Below are 25,864 nucleotides of genomic sequence, written 5' to 3' on the forward strand. Positions count from 1 at the left end.
CTGTGCACGCCGCTTGCACAACATTTGCACGTCGTGCAAAGTCGCGCACCTACTTTGGAAATGACAAACTGACACTCTAAGCTTATTGGCACTGTTTTCAAAGTGCTCACTCAGTAGCCACATTTTAATAAAATTGTAGTGCTTCATACCGAAACTACATACCGAATCTTTTTTCTTATTGATATTTACAATAGTGTTCGGTCAATAAATATTGATACCGATTTTACCTAGCCCTATTTAAAAGGAATATATTAGTACCTAAAGGATCTGTAAAGGCACCTTAAAAGTAAATATTAGTACCTAAAGTAGGACTGCAGGTTATTGCAAAAATCGGACATTGCAATATTTTGTTTTTCTGCAATGAATATGTATGTGTGTATAATATGTGTGTGTGTGTGTGTGTGTGTGTATACATTGGAAAGAAAGAAAGAATTCATTCATTAAGATTAATTGGGATGAATTTATAAAGGTGTGAATACGGTACAAAAAAATAATCAGAAGCAAAAATAATTACAATAGAGCACAGATAAGAGTAAAATGAACAGTGCTTTATGGTTTTCTGGAAAGTCAAACAGTATTCAAGTAGAGAAATTGTATAATGAAATGTAAAATAAAACTGTATAGACTTAATTTAATTTATGATTCAGTGAAATTATTCTTCATTAACATTAAAAATATATGTTTTTTTTTTTTGGCCTGAATGCTTTAAAGTGAGTCAACCAATCAAAACAATTTTGCAATGACTCCACAAATCTCATGTATTCCTAATTGTTGTGAAGTTCAACTATAATCCCATTCCCAACTCAACATTGCAGATCCTGCAATGTGACTATAATGCATACACACAAATTACAGGATCAATGCTGAAACGATATATTGTGCAGCCTTAACCTAAAGGGTCAATATTGCTTCTTAAAGGTACATTTTAGTACATAAAACTGCACCAGTGACAGCATTTATACCTTTATTTCTGAGAGTTTAAGCAGTAGTATGTCTGATATATGGCAATATATGCAAATTACATACATGACACACAAGTTTATGTGTGGTTTTTCCATATATAAAATGTCATATGAAATATATATTTCAAAATATTGCAAAAATGCAGATTTCAAATATATTTTTAACCATTGTAGTTATTAATTTCAAATATCGTCACCTTGGAATTATAAGGTTCTATCTGCGTTCTGAATGATTTTGAGATCATGAGCTTCAATGTTTTTGCATTCCATAGCAAACAGTATGTGTGCAACATTTGTTTTTTAAACATAAAAGTCTTAAAATGTAAACAACTTATAAAAACACCCCATAATGTAAATAAACTGTCATTTTATAAGAATATATCAATAACTCAATTTTGACTAAAATTTCAGATAGAACCTTATAATTCTAAGCTGACGATATGGTATTAATATATAGCTATAATTTTATATGTTCATAAATGGACATATATCAGATTTCTCAGTTTCAAGGAAGTTTAAAGTATTCATGCACAAAATATTATGGAACTTTTAGAAAAGATCATTTGTATTTATATATACAAAAAAGATTATACTGTGTTGTTTTACATTTGATTATTAAATGTATATGCTTGAATACTGTTAGGCTCTCCAGAAAACCACAAAGCATTGCTTATTTTATATGTAGCTTTGTTGTATTGTATTGATATATGCTTGTTGTTAATTATATTTCATGTAGATGCAGTTCCTTATCATCCCTAATCCATAACAAAATGTAGGAATTCTTTCCAAACAGTGCTATTCGATCATTCAGTGAATTTGTAGTCGTATTGTAACATATATCACACACACACACACACACACACACACACACACACACACACACACACACAAAGACAGTATAAAACTCAATATCAAATAAAGTATAAAATGTATATGTGTGTGGACAGGTTTTCCTGGGTATTAAAATGCTAACATGGTTTATGAGGACATTTCCTATAATCTCATAACCCAAAAGGCTTTTAAAAAATCACATTTTCTGTGAGGGTTTGGGTTTAAGCGTAGAGTTTAGGGTAAGAAGATGGAATATATCATTTCTGCAGTATAAAAATCATTGCGTCGTCTATGTTGAGTCTGTATAAACCGAAGGAACAAACATGTGTTGGAGGGAGACTGACACAGAGTGAGTCTCACATGCAGGCTGCCAGTAAAGTCATGTGCTGGAGATGATTCCTAATTTAAGACTGTCATAATCAAAGACTGCAAACACCAACATCACTGCTAGTCATAATCACCTGGCCAGTCAAAGATAGACAATACAATACCGCCTGCTCCAGAGGTGACTCAATGCCTGAGGGATCCCACACCTCTGTTGTTCACATAGGAGAGACTGGAGACTTTAATATTTTCTTTTTTTATTTCTGTTTATTTAGTTTACTTCATAACTCTGAATGCTGCCTTTCATGGCAATGTCATCTTTCGTTTGAGAAATGTACATGTAGGATATGTAAACAATACAAGTTTTAATACTGATTTCATTACAGAAATTGCTGTTTCTCAAACAGAAGCTGTTGTTTAATTACTTAATGTTGATGATTTGTGCAGATTTAGCTTTTATTTGGTAGCTGTCAGAATTAACATATTAGTGGTGTCTAGATTGCAATTGGTGAACTGTAGCGTCCTGGTTAAAGGATGATTGACTCTTTCACTGATGGTTCGCGATTACTTTATTGGTCACATTCAATAGAACCATTACACAATATAGTATCATGAATTACCGTAAGAACTAGAGAAAAAACAACAAAACAAACAAACAAACACAGATGTGTTTCGAAAGTTGAAACAACAAACCAAAAATCAAAAACATAACAATAGCAATCTACTTATTTACAATGAGCTGAATCAACACAATTCTTAATAACTTAATTGTTTTATGTTCAATCCACTTAAATTTGTAAAAACAATTAAGTTGACTTAATTGATTTGTGTTGGGACAGCATGAAGGAATTGTGTGGAACCTCAACGCTATCTCTCTGCAATTCGTACCTTTTTTTATTTGGTGGCTAATTCGTTTAAATTTGTATGATCTCAATCACGATTTACGATTTGCTCATCCCTCAATGACGATTGGGTTTAGGGGTCGGGTTTGGTGCCACGCCTCCTTTTTAAAGCCATACGTTTTCATATGACTGAACTTGTATTGACAAAATATAAAATAGTTATGTTTCCTTAGGATCAGGATTTTTTTTTTTTACAGTTAATATAGAAAAATAAGTAATTCAACATGTTATTTTAGTTTTAGAAAAAAAATATTGTTTTACATTTGTTTACATTTTTTTATTGTTTTTTTTTAATATACCAGTTATGCTAATTCATTCAGACAATGGACTATCTAATAATGTTATATAATAATAAAACAGTGCTGATTATCCATTCTCTTTCTTCAAGCATGGTGATGTAGTTTTTATATATTTAAGGGTCCATCGAACAGAGAGTATGTTTACATGGACACCAAAAATCCAATTTTAATATGATTTAGACCAGTGGTTCTCAAAGTGGGGGTCGCAGGACAATGACAAGGGGTTGATTGGTGATTTCTAAAACTTAAATACATTTTATTAAACTATTTGAATTACTATATTTTATTCATAACCCACAGAAGATAGTTAATATTTGTGTTAAAGAAATAATAACAACATACAAAGAAAAATCAGCCATCACCTTTTAATTTTATATTTAAATGTAATTAAATTAATAAATGACTATAAAAAACATTATATGGTTAATAGACTGCTGCATGTCTGTGTTGTCAATATGCAAAAAACAGAAATGTGCGCACATCTAGAAAATCTTGAAGGCAGGTGCACGATCAAAAAACAAACATTAGTTGCAAAAGATTCAAAGTAAATCGGCACACTGCCACTTTAGCTCTCAAAAAATTTTTTAATGTCAATATCACAAAATCACAACGTTTCGACCGACATGGTCGAAGCATTGCAAATGGAAGTCCTCCAGAAATTGTCAATATGTTGTCAATATGCTCATGTTTATATATGCCTATAGCTGTGTGTGCAGCGTTTGTATATTTACAGTATGACCACCTTAAAAATGGGGGTCGCGAGTCACTGACATTGTTATTTTAGGGGTCGCAAGCTGAAAAGTTTGGGAACCATTGATTTAGACAATCCTCTGATTAGGAGTCTCCCATGAAAACATTGATTTTTGATTACAGACTGAAGTCAAAATAAACAGAAATCGAGTTATGCCGATTTAGTTGCATTATTAAAGTTCAGTACAGACATGAACACCTTAAACAAGCTATCACGGTCATGTGGGATTTTGATAAGCACATGCTAAATCAGTGACTTCATTACAAACTTTTATGTGTGATGGAACTTTCGCATTTCCCAAGGTCAGATTTCTGATATTTTCACATAGTTTTGATTATCATTGTAAATCTTTAGTATCATGTTGATGGCCTGGTGGCATCTGATCAGTGATCTCTGTCTGTTTTTGATGTGATTGTGTAGCATTTGCCACCTGATAAACACCGTCGAGGATTTCTGTTGTTCTTCTCTCTTTGTTAAAGCGCTTTGTGAATCCAAAAGGACTCCTAAGGGAGCAAAAGGCTATTATCAGCAACCACAGACACTTCCCATAATGCTCTTAAGAGCCTGACTCTGTGCTTGGTGCGTTGAGTGCATCTGCAGTGTGACTGCATTGTTGTTCAATGGCTTTTTGTTGCTGGCTTAGTGCGTCATACACTGCGGGGTGTTTTGTATTTACCTCTTTCCAAATCGGCTAGCATTTGTAAAAGCTTTACTCGGAGTTAAAAAGGTTACAAAACTTCAGGCACAATTGGGCTTAGGAAATTGGCATCCTGTTTCTTGGCTTGTAGTGCAACAAAACCCCAATCGTTCCAGGTCATTTGAATGAAATGGCAGATAAAGAGTATAAAGCCTCATTTATGCATGGCGCATCCATGAGAGTGCGCAACAGAAATGATGGCATCAACTGTGCATTGGTGTTCACCTGGCAGTGTGTATGGGCATGTATTACATTCAACAGTAGCATTTTAGATATGCACATAAAAATGGTTGATGTCAAGATGTGCATAAAATTTGAAATTGCGAATAAAAACATGCGCATTACTGAGTAGGATATACGTTTTATTCAATAAAAAAAATGTGCATAAACTACGATGGAAACACTTTTGCCAAATAAATTGCAGTATGCGCATTAAAAAAAGGTCATGTGATTTTGTTATAAGAGATCATGTGATGATAAAAATGTGTGTGAATGGACAAACCAGCAGGCTGAGCACATTGTAAAACATCTGAAATGTTGTTTTGGTCATTCTAAAATGCCCTAACATCTTAGTATTAGTGTTATTAACTGTTAATTTTAATTACTTTCAGAACCTGTCAAGAGCGTCTGTGCTTCATGTCTCACACCTTCAAACATGTCAGCTTTGTCTTCTGAGGCACAAGTCATCTATTAAATAAAGAAAAGATTGATGCAGGTTCTCCTACCGTAGCAAATTCCATTTTTACTTTTGATATTTGGCATCAGTTAATCGGGAAGTGATGATTTTGTTCTCTTTGACTTGTTGGATGGAAACGCTGCTTTATTTGCACGTCTTTAATACGAAATTCCGGTTTTGCGCTGAAAATGAATTTCCATCTTTGGATGGAAACATAGCTAATGATGATTTTTATTTTTAAACGTTTGATCTCTTCAAGAATCAATTTTTTTTTCAATACTCTTTTAATTTGCCAAATATACGGATACATTGTTTAAGGGACTTTTGCCCTGTTATTTTGAACAGTCATGTTTCAGTGGAAGGTAGGGACGTAAAAATTCACACAACTCATGATTCGATATGACTCAAAATACTGATTTCTTGCTATTATTATTTTCATTTATTTAGATTTTTTTTTACAAAAATAAGTTGAGGCAAATTAGAAATGAACAAGTGCCAAAATGCTGCACATTTTTTTATAAAATAAAAAAAATTGGAAAATAAAATAACAAAACTAATAACTTATTCATTCATTAATTTTCCATCAGCTTACTCCCTTATTTATCAGGGGTCACCACAGCGGAATGAACCACCAACTATTACAGCATATGTTTGCGCAGCGCATGCCCTTCCAGCTGCAACCGAGTTCTGGGAAACACCCATGCACTCTACGGAAACCCACACCAACACGGATAGAACATGCCAACTCCAAACAGAAATCCAAATGGCCCAGCCTGGACTTGAATCAGTGACCTGCTTGCTGTGAGGCGAAAGTGCTAACCACTGAGCCACCGTGCAGCCAAAACTTTTAACTTTAAAACAAATTTCAAATCAAATGAAAAGTGAATAAAACAAATAAAATAAATATTTTAATTTAATTAGCAAAATTTTGGTCCTGCATTATATTAAGTGGCCTAAATATGCATTTAATTTGATTTAAACGAATCATTTATTACAATGTACAAATGTACAAAGCTGTTGGTGCACAGTTCATTTACCTTTTTTTTTTCAAAACTGAACACCTTTTAAAATGTGCTTAAGTGAGTTGTGTTTTTTAAAATATATTAAAAGCTGTTATATGAAGGTTCAGGAGTAAGTTGATCACTTATTTATTTTATGTATACATGTATCTCATAAGATTTAAAGTACTGTAATTTCTTACAGTGCTGTGCTCTGACAGGCATCATTTCTTGTTTGGTTTTTCTACTGTATCCTATCGAGAAGTAGCAAAAAAGGTCAGATGCACTGGATCATTTCTGGTAAAGGAGTAATGTGACTTGAGCCAAAACAAATGTCTCCTTTAATGGACAGAAGAAGAATAATGTCTGTGCGCTCAGGAAGACAGAGAGAGGAAACAGAGGCTAAAATTTGTCCAAGTAATTTTATTAGCACTTTTCCATTATGTGACTGTATGTCAGAGATTGGACTGCTCCTATTGGATGATCGATGGCTAGGACGGTCAGCTAGTGCAAAGGAGCTTTAAATGAACGTTCCAGGTTCAATAACCACAGAAAATAAGTCTCTCTGGCTAGGAATAAAAGCTAAAATTAAGGGTAGAGTAAGGCATTTGCAATAGATGAACTGGGAAGCCATGCAGGCAGAAGACCTGAAAGTATATCCTGTTCCTGAAGCATTTGAATTGCTTCTAAAAAATTTTGTTTTATGACCATATAGATGTATGTGGACGTCAGAAAGATATTGTTTATGTGTAGCAAATCTCAACCGCAAACTCACTGCAAAATGTAGTTATTTAGACAGCTTTGTGATCTTGTAATAAACTGATTTCTACTCAACTCATGCAAGCATCTTAAAAACCCAACCCTCCAAGATGTCTTCAAAAGTATTAGTATTAGTATTAACTAATGCAGTATAAACTTTTTTAAGTATAACTTACAGCAATTAAAACATAAACAATCACATTTATAAGTTCACTGAATATACTTGTAAAGCAGAATCTACATTTGCCTTGATTTGCTCACCAAAGTCCTCCATCCGTCGGGTGACAGTATGTACATTTTATACTCAATCTGGGTAATTAACAGGATTTAAATTAAAACGTTCAATTTCAGTTCACTTTTTTTGTATCTCAACAATAAAATAAACAAAAGGTGACATTAAATTTGAAATGACAATCTCTAAACAATCCCCATCGTTGTTCCTCTCTTTTCAGATTGGACAGCAGGCCAAATCATAGGTTAACAAGGGCCAACTTTGGCCCACGGGCCCTAGTTTGGGCATCTTCACACTAGTGTATACTGTTCTATTCAACATGTGTGGATGTGTGGATACGAAAACAGGAGAAGATGAGACTTACAGATAAAATGAGCAAGTGAAGTTGGCTTGAGTCAGAAAGGACACAGACAGAGAGGAGAGGAAGCAGAAAATTTGTTTTGGAGGGCGTCAGCTCGCAGTGTCAGTCTCGCATCATGGCTGCTTGACAACTGCTCTTACATTTGAATATGGAATAGAATTAAGGTTGAAGCAGATTTAAACTAGATTTAAAGTTTTTTTTAAACACTCTAAAAGTGGGAATCAAATTTAATATTGAAATTATGATGTTAAGATCATATCAATAATTAATGGGGTTTGCCATAGGCAAAGTCCATTCTTACTATGCTCTTTTGCTTATTATTATTTTTTTCTTCTTCTTCCTTCTTCCGTCCCATTTTTCGGCGCGTAACTAGTCCCGCAGCTTTCGTCCCAGACCCTTGAAAGTAGGGTCAAATCGTGCGGTCTTATCGGGAATGGTGTGCTATGACTTTTATAAGGGGTGGGGGGTTTTTTGGCCCCGCAGGGGCCAAAAAACCCCCCCAAAAATCCCATAGACTTAACATTGAGCCGAACTTTGACGAATCACAGCGCCGAGTATGAATTTCCTAGAAATATGGGATTCACAACATCTGTAGAGGGTTGCAGCCTAAGTGAGAACATACCCCGCAAGGGGGTATAAGTTGCACCCCTGGGGCTCTAGGACGTCCCAAAGTTTTCCCATTGACTTACATGGGCCCCATTGACTCCCATTCATTTTTCTAGAAGAGCACTAACGCCCCCGCGAAATGGGACGACCTTTGAAGCGTTATAGCGCCAAGTGTGAAATTCGTAGAAATATGGGATTCGCAACATCTGTTGGGGGTTACAGCCTGTATGAGAACATACTCCAAAAGGGGGTATAAGTTGTACCCCTGGGGTGCTAGGACGTCCCAAAGGGGTCCCCATTGACTTTACATTGCCCATTGACTCCCATTCATTTCTTGACTCACATGTCAATCACATTACATAGCAGTGTCATAGACTTAGGGGTTGGCTTATTTGACTGAGGCAACCAATCAGCATCTCAATATGATTTTGAAGCTCACAAGCCACGCCCCCAAAACCATTTAAAGACCCTTAATAACTGCCCCATTGACTTAACATGGGGTGGGACGTCCCATTGCAAATCCCATTGACTTCCATTATAAATGTCACACATCAATAACATTACATAGGAGTGTCATAGAGAAATGGGGGTGGGCTCATTTAACTCAGGCAACCAATCAGCATCACTATATGATAATGAAGCTCACAAGCCACGCCCACAAATGAGTCCTATAGACTTCTACTATAATAGGGCTAGATGCATATCTTTGCTTTGCAGTGTCATACAGACTTGGGGGTCGACTCATTAGACTCAGACAACCAATCAGCTTTTCATTATGATAATGAAGCTCTTAAGCCACGCCCCCAAATCCATTTAAATACCCTTCATAAGTGTTCCATTCACTGCCATTTTAACTGGTCTACATGCATAACTTTGCATAACAGTGTCCTATAGACTTAAGGGTTGGCTCATCTGACTCAGACAACCAATAAGCATCTCAATATGATAATGAACCTCACAAGCCACGCCCCCAAGTTGATTCCATAGACTGCCATTATAACTGCCCTACATGCATATCTTTGCTTAGCAGTGTCCTATTGGCTTGGGGGATGCCTCATCTGACTCAGACAACCAATCAGCATCTCAATATGATAATGAAGCTCACAAGCCACGCCCCCAAACTGGTCCCATAGACTGCCATTATAACTGGCCTACATGCATATCTTTGCATAGCAGTGTCATAGAGACATGGGGGTTGGTTCATTTCACTTAGACAGCCAACCACATTCAAGTTCACTCTGTAACCTCGCCCATAGCAACAAAACAGAGTACCCTAGGAACCATTCATCAACAGCTATATCTCAGCATCAGAACATCGTAGACACTTGGGGATTGGCTCGTTTGACTCATGCTAGCAAACGGAACTTCCTATACGCTACACATGCTAGCAGTGACTAGCTACATGCTAATATTGACTAGCCAAGTACTGTAACTTGCTAGAAATGCTTACTAAGTATAAGTATTTTATCAGGCATGTATGTGAGGCTTGCCTAGTAACCACCCAGGGTACCCTAGCAACTGCCTAGCAATCACCCAAATTACCCTAGCAACCGCCTAGCAACCGCCTAGTAACGCCTTAGTAAGGGCCTAGCGACTACTCAGGACACCCTAGCAACCGCCTAGCAACGCCTTAGCAACCACTTAGAATACCCTAGTAACCACCTAGCAACAACTTAGCAACCACCTAGCAAACACTCGGGGCACCCTAGCACTGTTGCTAGCATGATGCTAGCAACTCGATTTGCATGATGCTAACATGATTAGCATCATGCTAGCTACATGCTAATCATGTTAGCATGATGCTAGCAACTCGATTAGCATGTTGTTAGCATGATGCTAACACGATTAGCATCATGCTAGCTACATGCTAATCATGTTAGCAGGATGCTAGTAACTCAATTAGCATGTTGCTAACACGATTAGCATCATGCTAGCTACATGGTAATCATGTTAGCATCATGCTAACAACTCGATTACCATGTTGCTAGCGTGATGATAACACAATTAGCATCATGCTAACATCATTCTAACAACATGATCATCATGTAGTGGACAGTGGTAAAGTGCTCCCTTTTGAGGCAAAAACGCAACCCAAAATGGTTCCATAGACATAACATTGGCACAAAATGGCTGACATTGCCACAAAATGGCTGACATCCAAAAATCCCCATTGACTTAACATAGACACAAAAAGGCTGACATTGATATGGAGATTAGTAAGTCGTAGAAGCTTGAGAGTGGGCTCATTTTACTCGGCCTATCAAGTCGGTATTATGTAGTGACATAACAAATTTGTAAACACCCCCTAGCAACCACTTTAAGCCCCCTAACAACCATAAAACAACATAAGTCATATTTCAGCCCAAGAATATCATAGAAAGACAGGGTTTGGGTTCTTTTGATGCAGACTGATCAAATCTCGATTGTCTTCACCTATTAAAATTGCGTTGCCACAGCATAGGAACCATTTACAATACCCTAGCAACCACATAAACACAAGGATTTAACCATTTCTTCGCATTTCTTGCTATTTTTTGCCCAGTTTAGTACCATTTTGTACCCCATCGATTTGCCACGCAAACCCCATTCACATTTCCTTTAGGAAATGTACAATTCTAGTTATTATTATTGTTTTGCAGTGAGTTCAGTATAAAACATTATAATCAGCACAAAACTTCCCATGTTGACGTTTATCAAATTCAGTTCTAGTTGGATTTTAAAGTCAAGCTTGTTTTCCATCCTGTTAAATGTTTATTTATTTATTCATTCATTGTTTTATGTGGTAAAAGAGATTTTTCAAATATTAATGAATTTATTTTACAAGAAAAATGCTGCCTATGATTAATGTAACTTTTGTTTACTGTATATTTCTTTATAGTTAACTGTGAAGTGTACTAGAAAATTGGTAACACTATTGTTTAGGTACTGATTCTCACTATTAACCAGTGTTTTTATACCTTAAAATATTGGCTGTTTATTACATATGAAGTATATGTTCTGCATTCTGCATTTCTAATCCTATCTAGTAATCACAACTAGCTACCTTAATAACAATTAATAAGCAGCAGATTAGACGTTTAAGGCAAGAGTCATAGTTAATGGTTTAATAATAGCGAGAATTGTGTACCTTAAAATAAAATAAATTAAAAGTTATAGTTGTTTCTACACCATTTTTCAGTGAATATTTATGGTTATATAGTTGGTTGGTTTCTTGTTTATATAGAATACATTTGATTGTAATGTTTGTTTACTTTATGATTTCTTGGATCATTTATTTGCTGATTTTTTATATTAGGAATATCACGTCAGTCTGTATCAGCGTTTATAGTCCAAAATTAACCCATGCCGAACAGCACATGTGGTTGAAAATTAGATACGGGCAGTAAATAGAATAGATTTGCTGTCTGGCTGGTAACTTTATTAGGATCTGCAACATTTGAAGATGTCAGATGAGAACATCTGCTGATTACTGATGCTGAAGGGACATGAGTAATTTAAATTAAATTATAAAGAGATGAAAACATCTGTCGCAGCAGTTCTTTCCTCTAACAACATCTCAGTGGACATTTTAATCATCTAAGATACCTGATTTAAATTATATTTACCTGAAATCTGGGTAAATGGCCTAATGGAGAGTATTCAGAACAAAATCATATCTGCTTAAAGGGATAGTTCACGCAAAAAATGAAAATTATGTCATTATTTACTCATCTTTGACTTGTTTGAGATGAGTTTGAGTTTTCTTGTTCTGCTAAACACACACAAAAATATATTTTGAAAAATGTTGTAAACGTGTAACCACTGACATACTAAACAAATAAATCAATGGTTACCAACATTCTTCAAAATATCTTTTTTTTGTGTTCAAAAGAACAAATAAAAACTGGTTTGAGGCAAAAACAAAATATAGTAAATCATAACAAAATTTTATATATTTGAAGAACTATTACTTTAAATTTAGCCCTAATGTAAGTCAAATTCAGCAGTGATGAGTGTGAACATTTGTTACTCACCAGTTGGCTGCTAAATCTTTAAGTAATTTTAACAATGTCTGAGAATGCCATCTAGGAATGTGATGTGGTTTAGCTTTTCACATTGCAGGGACTTTGTATTTATAAATGTGTTATTTGTTGTGCTGGAAATTTAATTGTGATCTTTATACATGAGCAGTAACAGGGATTTTAGTGTCTTATTTAAGCCATCTAAATAAAAAATGTATTGAAGATCCATTTCCCAAGATTGTAATGAGCATGGTTTGTAAATCAACCAAAGAGAAAAAAAATGTTTACTTGCAGTTTTGCTGAAGTGTAAATGGTGTGCTTTTACTTTAGTAATATAAAATAAAACAATAATAATTTAATTAATTATGAATTAATTTGTGATTATATAATTTACTAAATATATTTAGTGTTTATTTTTGTTCATTAAATTGTATATATTTTTAGGTTTATTAAATAATGATAATGTAATATTAATAGCAATATTACTTTTTATTAAATGATGATTATGTAATATTTAAAATGCAAGTAGATATGTGAGATTTTTTCTTGCTGTTTTTAATAAAAATACATATAAAAAATATTTTCAAAAACAGGAAAATGCAGACTTGCCTGAATTCATTAATTGAGATTTATGACAGCAGCATATTTTTTAATAACTATAAACTTTAATCATTCTGTGTGTTTGATTGTGACAGTTGAGTAGTTTATCTTGGAGTAGTTATATATTTGCTTCCTTATCTGCAAAGCTTTGTTTATTTTATTGCAGCTCATTAAGTCTTTATTCTTTCTCAAAAGTCTGTCTGATATCAGTTTCATGAGGTACATTATAAAAATATCTGTTAGTTAACAGGTTCCATATTTTATGGGGGTGTGACGAGACTGTAACATGGGGAGTGACAGAGACAACTGAGTTCGGATCCACATGCAGGTTTACTAGAATGGTCAGGCAAGCAATGGTCAACACGGGTGCAAACATATATGTGAAGGAAGTCCAGAATCGTTGTCAAAGTATCAGGCGAGAGGTCAAAAGGCAGACAGCAGGCAGGGATAACTAGATAAACTAGGCGACGGTCAAAACACGAGAAAACAAGACAAGGAAAACGCGCTGTAGTGTCACTAACAGATTACAAGACTCGGCACTGGAGTGGGTCTATGTGCTGCTTAAGTAATGTGTGTAATCAGTCTTTGACAATCTTCCGGTGGTGTGTGTGTAATCATACAGAATTAAGAAGCATGTGTGTGTGAGCGGAGTGCATGTATGAAAATGTAGTCCATGAATGGTGGATTTGTAGTCCATAAGCGCTTGGGTGTGAGATTCAGTGATCTAAACAGTTACGATCGCTGGTGATCGTGACAAAGACGCTTACTCCACAAAACAAGACAAGATTTTTTACAATATTTTTAAGAAATCATCAATGATGAAATACATGAATGACAAATATTTTATTCAACTGAAAAAATAATCACAAATTGCAGAACTATTTAGATGCTTTTATAAAATCAACTTGCAATATATGTTATTTTACTTCTATTTTAATTAATTCTATACAGTAAAGGACATTTCAAACACTACAAAATATATATTCATATATGAATGGAAAATAGTGCTTATATATAATTTTAAATATTAGCAAAATATAAACTTTACTGACTGGCTTCTTCCCTGTACAATTTCACATGAGAATCAAACTCCTTCCCACAAATTGAAATTTTTTTTTAAATGTATGTAATCATGTCATTTTTAGTTTTAATTTTTACTTTCATTCAGCAACAGCTTCCTTTTTTGTTCCGGACAGCATAAACGTGTGTTCGGTGATGATGATAATGATGGCGATGAGTGTATGTGTCTCCAGGAGTTCACTTTTGGTGTGTGCGCGCACTCGGAGGAGATGTGTGTCTGTGGTTCTTTACTGACTCGAAAGGTGCAGAGAAGTGTCAGACAGCTGAGTGTGTAAAGCTTATCTTGTCGAAAATGCAGCTAAAAGTCCTAAACAATGGTAATAGTTTGATAACTATATGTTGTTTACAAGTCTGTACTGCACTTCAATAATGTGACTGTAATAAGAATACCACACATGTCTTAATTCGATTAGTCTTAATGACAATTATGGCTTTAAGTATATCTAAAGTGCTATTCCACCATGTGTTATAAGCCGTGGTTAATGTGCGTGGCTGCAGTTGTAGCAGCCTCTTCGGCAACCCTTGAACCCCTGTGAAGAAAAAATTGGTTACATCACACTCAACTGCCCCAAAAACGAGTGATGTGCAACTCTGAGGCAGCCTGTCAGGTGTGTGCAAAGCACTTGATGTGCAGCTGTAATCCAATCTTGCCTCCCATCTTCAGTGCTGAATTCAACATCATGCTCCAACATAACATCACAACTCACAAGACAACTTTTCACCTCGACGAGAAATCTTGTCGCGATTTAGTCTCGCAAGATCTTGCAGCCCGAGATCTTGTCACATCCCTAATATTGAATTATGAATTTCTTTTGTGGGACCTTCGTCTCTGCAATTTTTCCACATCAAAAGTCAACAGAACAGTTTAAAAAAGTGACTTTTATTGACATTTTATTAGATTGAAATAAATATTGTAAAATAAATAATATAGAGAGAACAATATAGTAATAATAATATAGAGAAGTCCCTAAAATAACAGAAAATATTCTGGAAGTTTATTAGCAGGTTTTATACCATAATTTACGACACGAACCCAGGTAATAATATCACTTCAAACTAATAAAATGTCAATAAGTCACTTTTTAAAAAATCTTTTTAACATCACAAGTTGTTGGAGGAAAGATCAAGGTCCCATAATGTACTTGAAAAGCATAAATAAATGGAAAACAAAACATAAATCACAAAATATTGAAAATTAATTTACCGATATTTTTACAGTGTACCTGCACAAATCCAGAACTTCTTTGGTGCCAGTTTCATGGTCAGTAAATGTTCTTATTTAACCACCATATAGGCAGCTGCTAACAGTCAGATATGTCGTTTTTCATGCTGGTAGTAGGTAGGAAACTGTCTGATCATCATCATCCAAGAAGTGTATGGACTGTGGGTGCTTGTTGTAAAGGAAAACCATCGACAATCACCACACCACTTCCTCTGCTCTCAGCCCATTAACCTCCCAGCTTCGGTTACTGTAAGGGATGATTAAGCCAGATTTGCTTCGATCATTTCTTCTGCAGTGTCTGCAAGGCAGAAGCAAGCTGAGAGAGAACCATCTGCTGTGCTTTGCTTCCATTCCGCAGTGAAGAACAGGGTCTTTGTCTTCACACTGCTCTGTTATGTTGTTCCTATGAGAGATTTGTCAGTGTAAACGTCAGCATGATATTTTCCATTTGCCATTTTTCCAGAAAATCTCAGACTGGAGAATTGATGTAATTCACAAAATGGTAGCATTGTATTTCTAAACTGATAACATGCAGTTCAAGGGTTGAAACGTGAAATAAATTTGTGATGTTACCTACAGGGAAAATAAGTATTAAACATGTCATGTTTTTTCCTGGAAAAATGTTTCTAAAGGTAGAAATACTAAAGGCAGATTTTGCTAAAAACCCAAACAATACAAACATAAAAATAAAACAAAACAAAAATCAGAAAATTACAAATCTCACGGTTTGGATCACACTACTGTTTTTGAGTCACAGATCGGACCCTTTTTCGAATCAGCAAAAAAGGGAGGAGACAAATGTCATTCGATTTTCATTTATACAAAAATAATACTGCAAAATTAATTGGTTTCAACAAACAGAACTTAGAAACTGTAATTTTAATAAAAATAAAAATCAGGAAAGAACCAGCTAAAAAAAAAAAAATTTAATACAAAAAATGATCTTTGCTACTGTTGATGATAATGCTAAACATGGAAATCTAACATCTTACATCATATCATATTTATCTTCAATTATTGATTCAACTATTCACACATAAAACTTCATGTTTTGTTATAGGTGTGTCATTTTTGAAAACCTATTCAGTGACATAAATTTGATGGTTGTTTGTCACCACCCATTGGTTAAACACTGTAATTACTACAACATTCATGAGCCTCAAGTTTCATGAAGTAGTGATTTTAATCTTTACCATAGTCATTCGTGTTCATATCTAAACTATAAACTTTTCTCCCTGTACTTCTGTGTTATTTAATTGTTTGTAACAAACTGAAAAAGTGTGAAAACTGAATCCCTCTTTCGATTAAACACAGATCTGAATGCAGCGCTTCAAAGGATTAATAAAAATGCAAATCATTATCATTCTTGTTACGCGGGTTTGATATGAGATCCCGATCTTTTAATGTTTAATTGTGCAACCTTACACTGAATGCCTTAATGCAGGCTAAACAGACAGTGACAGAAAACACCTTTAATTAATAACCCAAGAAAGCATTTAGATCCCAGCAAAACTTTTTCCGTCATCATTATATTTTACAGGGAAGCCAAAATGCTTTCATGCATGTGATGTGAATGAAGCGAGAGGCAATCTCGTTGCAATTGTTATAAATGTTGGATTAAATTACAAGTTAAAAAAAGAATATTAATCCACGGGTCATGTGCATTCTGAACTGTGGTTGTAAACCATACGGATCACAGATAAAACGGATCGTTTCACCCCTACTGTCATTACTTTTTTTTTACACAACTTCTTTTGTAAACTAATTTCATTGGTTTTCTTTGCATGAATGGATTTCTTTGTTTACTATCAACAACAAATTTTACATCAACAGCACCTTAAGAAATATGTTTTCTGAGAAAAATTGTGACGTTTTTAAGATTATTCCTGCTGTATTTGTGATGATTTATAGATTGTATAAGAAAAGTTCAGGTTTAGACAAAAAAAGTACTAAAAAAACATCTTTCAAGGGGTTAAGCATGACTCCACAGAGTTGAGTATCCATTCTACTATTGAAAAGAGTCATGTGACCTATTTGAGATGTCATCACTTTCCAAAAATTTTTTTTTTAAAGATTTGAACCACACGCATGGGAATATCCAGTCTTTCCACTTACATGGCAGATGCAAATGCATGTAGCAGATTTGATATGAGGCATGAAAACAATCTGAGAATTTCACAACCCATGTGCTTTTTCCCTGCCTATGCGTTCATGGGTAGCATCCAATTTGCGCCACATGAAAGAGAAAAGAAAATTGGAACTGGGTTGCTTGAACCATGTAATGTAAATGCAAAATAGCAAAATGGACTAAATCGCTTACAGTAGGGCTGCATGATTAACTGAATTAAGTTTGTAACACTGGCAGTAGTCAGATGGAGCATCATTTACACACAAAACCATAGACGATTTAATCTGCGTAATCCTGAAATCAAAGATAATCTGACAGCTGATTACATTTCTCAGTGTATTGTCAGTTTTTGATTGAGAGCGCCCTCTGACCTTCAGAGGAGATTTACAAGAGATCACAGAGCTGTGGTTCCCTGACAGGATGTGCATGAAAATTATTTCAGAAGTGGATCTCAGTTTAATTTTGATTCATCTGCAGCCCTAGCTTACAGCACTTTTGACATTTTTCAATAAAGTCTGTTTGGTCTTGATATCATGGTAGTTTAATCATTAAAATATTAATACAATATTATGTATATTTCTAGTTCAACGTTTACAAATTTTACTCAGATTTTAAATTCGAATTGAGATGTTGTTTTCCTGAATGGTATAGCTTTGAATTGCCACAATTTAGAGGGATCATGTAAATATCAATTGCAATCTATGCTCCTGAATTAGGGGTCAAATAAAACCAAAAATACAATTTTAAGTCATGGTTGTCTCTAATGGCTTTACACAGTTACATTCAGACTCTTCCTGCAGCCTAGCAGGTTCTGAGTGAATGTCCGTTCAGAGTAGCAGGAGCCTTTTTATCTGCAGATTGAGTGTGTGTAATGAATAAACTATATGCTGCTTTCTACATAATCATTGAGGACATGATGGAGTCTGGTTCCAACCTTTATTAGACATGCTTGGGACAGGTCTGGGTTAGGGAAAATACAAGTCATCATTTACACTTTAATGTTGTCCCAACCCCAATATTATTTTCTTTTTAGTATACACACAAAGTTTAATCCACTCATACTCATTTAAACTGAGGCATAACATCCCTTTTTAGATGCTAAGCATTTCATTGTGTTTCACAAACCAAAAATGAGTATTGACTTTATTTGATAATCCTGAATGTATTATGACTGAACTCTTCTGCTGTGTGATTTCTAATGGAGGCACACATACATGCACTGCCCAGGCGCTGTGATTTATATGACTTAATCTTGTTAAAATAGAGTCATTTTGCTTATTACACAGTGCTTGTAGGGCCTCTGGAATTGCTGCGCATTTCATTAGATGGTTCCCCGGGGAGAGGGGAATAGGAGTCCCCGCTGATCTAACCATGGTGAGATTTCAGTGGATGTGGGAACTTGGTCCTTTACTGGAAGGACCGACTCTAGTGACGACTCACTGCTTGCTTTAATCACTTTGACATAACTCTCACATTGACTCGGCACAGGGCGTCATTCACATTAAGATAGGAAGCCATTATTTCACTGCCCGCTGGGCAACTGCGGCTATGAGTGAAGAGTGTGCAAGACAGCCTGTCTGTTAGTCAAAGTGGCTGTTCTTTGAAAGCACTAACATGAGTCATCCTGAAAAACAAACTGGAACGAGATGCAATCTAACTGCATTTCTGCCTCTCTTTGATTCAATGTTATGCTGTTTATGCAAGGTTGTACGCTGTTTATACGAGAGTTTATCCTCTTAAGAGGAGTCATGCCTTTGTCTTCTGACAACTTTAATCATTTATCAGATTCTTTTATCTAAAGCAAGTTATAAACGAGAAGCAATCAAAACATCAAACAAGCTTCTGCTTTGTGAATTGCTTTTATTATTGGTTTAACCAAGTTTGAGTTGACATAAGAATCTTTATTCCATGATCTGTTCATATTCTTGATTCTGATTGGCTTGAAGGTGTGTGATAAAATTGTTTAAGCACAGGTAGTTTCAGTCAGTTTTGATTAAAGTTTGAAATTGCTGCTTCTCTTTAACATTACTACAATAACTCAGGGCATACTCTCACTAGACGTGGTTGCCTTAAACCGTGCCAAAGCTCGCTTGTCCCGCCTCCTCTACCGCCGTAAGCACGCTTACATCATCGATGATGCAACTTTTCAGTTTAAGAGTCATTTGGGATGCAGTGACACACAGTCAAATATTTAGCAGAACAGATCAGCCACTTTTGACGCTCTTATTATGAAATTCCTTGTGCTGTAGGTTAGAGCTGAAGATCTTTGCCTGAAGCAGATGGGACCCGACTGGTTCAGGTTTAATTTCTATCTATTTACAGTATATTCTATGTATTGTTCAGCTTCACCATCGCCTTAATGCCAGATTGGGAAGAGAAGTGGCGAAAAAAATCCCACAAAGATTTTATGCTAATTTCGTTATTGCCATGTACCAGTCATAATTTAGAATTTATTTTAATTTAATTTGTTAGGAAAGTCTTATTTTTTTGGTGTGTTGGCCAATTTAAAGGTGAAGTTTTTGTACTTAGGTCTATTCAGATTGCTGAGATGTTGAAATGTTACAGAGGACTTATTTTCTTTCTTTGTTCCAACTTACAAGTGGTCTATAGCCTATGTTTGTTATGAATAAATTATGCTGAAACGCGTATAAACGACTCATTCTTGAAAAAAGGCAAAAGAGCTGTGTGCATGTGCACATTTGAATAATGTCTGGCTGTTCGGGCTTTTAAAACGCTGTCAATCCAAATGTACTTTTAAGGCTCGGGCTGAATTCTGTCGGGTTCATGCCCTATTGGGCCTAACTTTTATGGCCTGATTACAGCTCTTCTGCAGGTATTAGAAGGTTTGCTGAAGGTGCAGCTGATGTGCAACGAGGGGTTTACATCTTTAATAAACTTTGACAGTTTGCGTTCATTGAAAAGTAAGAATGATTAATAGATCCATATGAAACAGTCCATTAAAAGTGACGTCTTGTTTTCAGTTTTGGGCTCAGGCGCACTTTGGCACACCTCTTCCAACCGGGCAAGGACAGGCCAACTGATCCATGTCTGGGCCCGATTTAGAGCACTCACACTTGTCAAACAAACCGGTAAATGTGCCCGGGCATGGTTCGGATAGGCTAGTGTGAGTAGGCCCTCGGGTCAATTTGTCATTTTCAAAAAACGAATTTGTTGGGTTTAGGAAAGGGGAAGGGTGTGTCAGTCAATCGGTCAGTCAGTCAAACAGTCAGTCAACAGCATCCTCTAGTGGATTTTAGAGACAACAGCAGGTGCGAATTGCATTTGCGAGAGAAATTTGAGATCTCAAAAAGCGTACACAGTGGCCTCTCGTGGATTCGCGAAAAACTGCAAAAAAAAAAAAAAAAAAAAAAAACCTCCTGGGACATATTTGAAAGTCTCCGGAAATGTATATGGAGGTACATTTTTTTTTTTTTAGATTGAGCCTGGGTTGGTGTTATCTCGACGTAATTACTGACCTCTATTTCATATTTTCAGAAAGTAGAGGTAGCTAATTTGTTACTATGAGATATTAGATATGCCTGTGTCCTTTTAAAGCACACACGAACACAACATAAGCTGAATAATCAGCAGATTGCTGTGCATAAAATTGGGCTGAACAATAAATCACATGGGATTGGTGTTTGCTTTTATCTATAAAACCAGCTTTGTTATAAGCTGTGAATTTCCAGCATGTACAGTATGTTCATCTGGAGCAAGTCCAAAGTAATGTGCTATAGTTGAATTAAATAAACGAAATTGGCCATAGTGTGGATGAGTATGTATGGGTGTTTCCCAGTGATGGGTTGCAGCTGGAAGGGCATCTGGTGCGTAAAACATGTTGGATAAGTTAATGGTTTATTCCGCTGTGGCTACCCCTGATTAATAAAGGGACTAATCTGAAAAGAAAATGAATGAATAAATGAATGACATTTTGCCTCAAGTCACTCCATTGCTTCTGTCTAGTGTTTGAAATGATGTGTCTTCTTACACAGAATAAAGCGTGAGACATCATTACATTGCATCATTACATACCTTTTTATCAGGAAAATTAGTACTCAACAGAAATGACTGTGATTGGCCATGAAGGTCATCAGTTCGTCGCTTTTCACCGATTGCAAACACAGATACACGGATACTGGAGCGTTTTAAAGCCATGAAAACCAGTCGAGTCATCAAGCGGATCACTAGTCAGTGTTTGCGCTCGGTAAACATTGTGAAATGCAGTGGGTGAACTGATGACCATTTCTGTTGAGCACTGGTGAACACAATGACAAATCAACGCTGTTTAGGAACACCATCAACAGTACCTTAATTGTTAGTCGGAAATTGTTGTTTTTTAATATTTTTTATTTTAGTACTTAATTAAGTATTAAGACAAGTCTAATATAGTGAAAAAATCAGTTCATGAACTTGAGTTTGGTAAATGGCATCTAAAATGTGGGTTTGGGAAAGATAACGTTAGCTAACTAGTGCCATTTCCCTTAACCTGAGGTCTGATATGCGTTTTCATTTTCACTATCCATTCAGAACGGACCTTCCAGTCACTCGGAAGGCTGTGAAATTATAAATTTGTGTCACTTTCTCTTTGCTGATAAGATGTAAGGCTAGGTAGACAACATTCCTGAGTGACTCCAAGCGATACTTTTATGTTTCTTTCCTCCGCAGCCTCGATTTCACTTTTAAAATGGTGGCCGCATGAAATCAGTCTATTGGTCTACTTCCAATCAAACTCTGGTTTGGTTCAACTGAATGGGAATGCAGCTTGGACCAAGACATTTAAACAAACCAAAAAAAGGATATGTGTGGAAATTAAACAGACAGAATGCTAAAAAATCAGTTTATAGTCAGGATAGTGCCTATTACATTATAGGTATCAGAGATGTATCTTTTTGCAGCAGATTTATTGGAGTTCCTGATGCTGTTTTGTCTCCATTTCACATTTTATAAACTTTTTTTTAATGCATTCTCAACTGAAACAAATACAACTGTTACCTTTCAGTCAAAAAAATATACAAGTTTCTGTCTTAAAAAAAACCACATGACTAGTTGTATCAATTTCTTTTTGGTCTGGAACTAACTGAAACAAAAGACAGCAAATATGTATGTTGTATCTACTGCTATTATGTGCTAGTAACCCCAAAAAGAACAATTTGGCATTCAACACCATGATTCAGTGTGTCAGCTAGCGTAAGTGAGATATGTGGCAGTTTAAAAGGTGAAAACAAGGCAAATGTGTGTCAGTTTTGTGACACCTGGTGGAATAAAGCCTAGCCTTTATAATTGTTCTTAAAAGCAGTCGATGAGATCCATTGAACAGAGAAAAGACGGAGCTGTACTGGTCCCTCGGATATTGACCACTGTCTGTCAGAGAGAATGAGCCAGGGCTGAAGAGATGGATGAAGAGAGAGACGGAAGACAAGGACACAGAAAATGTGTTTAGAACGAGAGTTGGGTCAATTGGCAATCTAGTTTGTAACACTGCTTACATCACTGAAAGAAAACAACTGCCTCAACACACTGAAAAAACAAACAAACATACACTGAAAGCCAACAAAATGCCATTCTAAGTAGGGATGCAACAATTGGCAAAAGAATCAGCCTGATACCAATAAATAATTTGCATATTGAGGGATTATAGTATAGATATTCAAAGCATTTTGCATATTTTACTGGATTTATTGATGTTGAATGGCACCAGCAAGCATTTTTTGTTTTTAAAAGATGTCTAATAAACGTCTAAACATAGTCGTCTTGGCTAAAACAAGACTAAATTTGTGGTGTCAGTGAAAATCTAATAGACGTCTAAGAATAGGCCAAAACTAGACTAGTCTTCAAATAAACAGAAACAATTGAGTACACCATATAAAGTCTGTCTAATCTAGTCTAGTTTTGGATTATTCTTAGATGTCTATTAGTTTTTCACTGACAGCCCAAGTTTAGCCTTGTTTTAGCCAAGCTGTACACTTTTAGATGTCTATTAGACGTCTATTAAACACAAAACTGTTTGCTGGGGACATACCATTGTTAATTGTTACGTTATGTACAGTAATTGTTGGATTAAGGTTAACTTGTACAACATGAAATATTACAAATGTATTAATATACAAAACAGTTCAAGGGTTTGGGGTCAGTAAGTATAATTTTATTAGATTTTGTCTTGTTTTGTTTTTAAAAGGATGCATTTCTTCAATAAAATATAAAGTAAATTGATAATTTTCTACAAAAGATTTACATAGAAATAGACTTTTTAACATAAAACATGTCTTTTCAAATGCTTTAAACTATTTGATTAGCATTTTTGCCTATTAAGAAAGCATTAATTTATTTAGTTTTAAAACAGGCGAACAAACAAAAAAGCCCAAACCATAACTCACCCCAAACTTTAGGCTGTGTATTTGAAAAGTATCACCCTATTATTATTTAGATTAATTTATTTACAAATTGTGTTAATATATTAGTATTAAATATTAAATTTGAGCACTAAATTACATGAATAATCATGATTTAACATCCACAAAAAACAAATCAAGCATCCTCCACTACTAACCCATTATGCTTTTGTTATCTAGTTGCAACATAGGCTCAGTCTGAAAACGTAACCCAATACACTTTTTTTGGGAGATTGTGAATTGTGTAATCAGAGCTACATATGGCTGCATTTTGTCTTTAAAACAAACGCTACAGGACGGTATGTCGTCACTCCTTTTCGCGCTTATCAGCTAACAGCTTACCTCAGTATGGACCAGTTTGTTAATACCAGTTTGTCCAGTGGCTCACCATGTACGTCAGCGGACCTGAGATGCAGAGAAGAGTTGACTACGATGACGGGGTTTGAGTCCACCAAATAACGGTTCCAGAAAGCAGGTATAAATAAACAAGTAAATAACTTGAGAGATAAATGAGAATGTGGTAAAATCTGAAAACGTGGTAAATCAGGCGAGGGCTTTTCTTTTTCTGGATTTCTTTTTAAAAATGTTGGTTAGGTTTAGGGAAGTGGGTGAGAGGATCAATCTGTGTTTTTCAAAACACTATCGGTTGGGTTTAGGGCCGGAGGAGGGTGGGTCAGTCAGTCGACAGCGGCCTCTGGTGGATTTATGCAAGAACAGCAGACCTGAATGGCACTCGCCAAATTTCAGATCTCAAAAAGCTTAAACAGCGGCCTCTGGTAGATTCGCGATAACAAAAACTGCAAAAATACGTAGCTCTTGGGACGTGTTTAGTGCTCTCCAAAAATCTATATAGCGGTATGTTTTCAGAATTAGTCTGGATTGTGTACTTGTGAGTAAAACAGGTTATTTAGTGGGGAAAAAATACAATGTTTCATTTAAACATCACAAATTGATTGTATCTTTAAAAGTTGGTGTTACAAACTGGAAGAAAATTAAGATGGATTAAGAAGGATTTGTGCTATCAGATGAAAGTGAATGTTGTTTGAGGCTAAACAAGTCATTAAATTTGGATAGAAATTAGAAAAACAAAGATTTAGATGAGTGTGCTGCAACCCTGATAAGGAATGTGCTTTGAGAAAACAAATAGGGCCAATTTTGTCTTATTTTTGAAGGCTGACCAAAAAAAACTCGGCTGTTTTTAGTGATGAGTGAATCATTTATATCTAGATGTGTTTTATGCACTAGTTTCTCTTTTCAATATATTGTGTGTTTGGTTTCATGGATATTGGCTTTACACGCTGTGCATTGGAGCGAAAGGACCCAGGTGTGGACAACAATACAGAAAAACAGCCGTCCACCTGGCTTATTATGGACACGAGCGTAAACAGCTAATGAGAATGAATATGTGAATGTTTTGGGCGTCTGGCTCTCTCACAGCCCCCCTTGATGTTCTGCCTCAGCAGGCGTCAGCCTTTATAATGTGTGCAGATTGGCTCTGAAAAATGGCAATTCATTTCAGTGGCCAAGTCTTACAGACCACATTTCATTCCTCAATATCTTTTTGAGCGTGTTTTCATTGTGACTTGCGCTTTGCTGCTGTGTCAGTAATATTATGGATTGTGTGCTCTATAGAAATTACATAGCCGAAAAATCAATGCGCCTCGCCGACCCCCTTTGCTAACATCACAGGTGTGAGACTCTATAATTCATGAATTCATTATGCAAATCTAAAAGCTGCACATGATTGCCTCAGTCTTCTCATTAAAGATATTTGATTTCTGTCCAAGGGATGTAAATTCTAATAAACCTTTTAATAAACTTTAATGCATCAATTTGTTTGAGCTATTGGAGGAGGAGATAAAAGAAACGATGCTAGGGCTATGCTGCAGGATGATATACTATCCAACAAAAATGTACCGATATATGATTTGCACCATGATATTCCTCTGCAGCATGTTGCTATCAGTTAGAAGGAATATTTTGTGATATTTTCAGGTCAAGGGTAATAAAGGAATGTAGAGTAATGTAGAGCAGGATATCCCTCAA

General features: G+C 35.6%; 1 protein-coding gene across 5 annotated transcripts in view; it reads left to right on the plus strand.

Annotated features, from left to right (window-relative positions):
* The window catches only part of spegb (striated muscle enriched protein kinase b), a 164,317-nt gene that overhangs the window by 29,655 nt on the left and 108,798 nt on the right, over positions 1 to 25,864 (plus strand). The gene's annotated exons all lie outside the window — the stretch shown is intronic.

Source organism: Danio rerio, chromosome 9 (genome assembly GCF_052040795.2).
Source record: "Danio rerio strain M-AB ecotype USA chromosome 9, GRCz13ab, whole genome shotgun sequence".
Taxonomy (NCBI): Eukaryota; Metazoa; Chordata; class Actinopteri; order Cypriniformes; family Danionidae; genus Danio; species Danio rerio.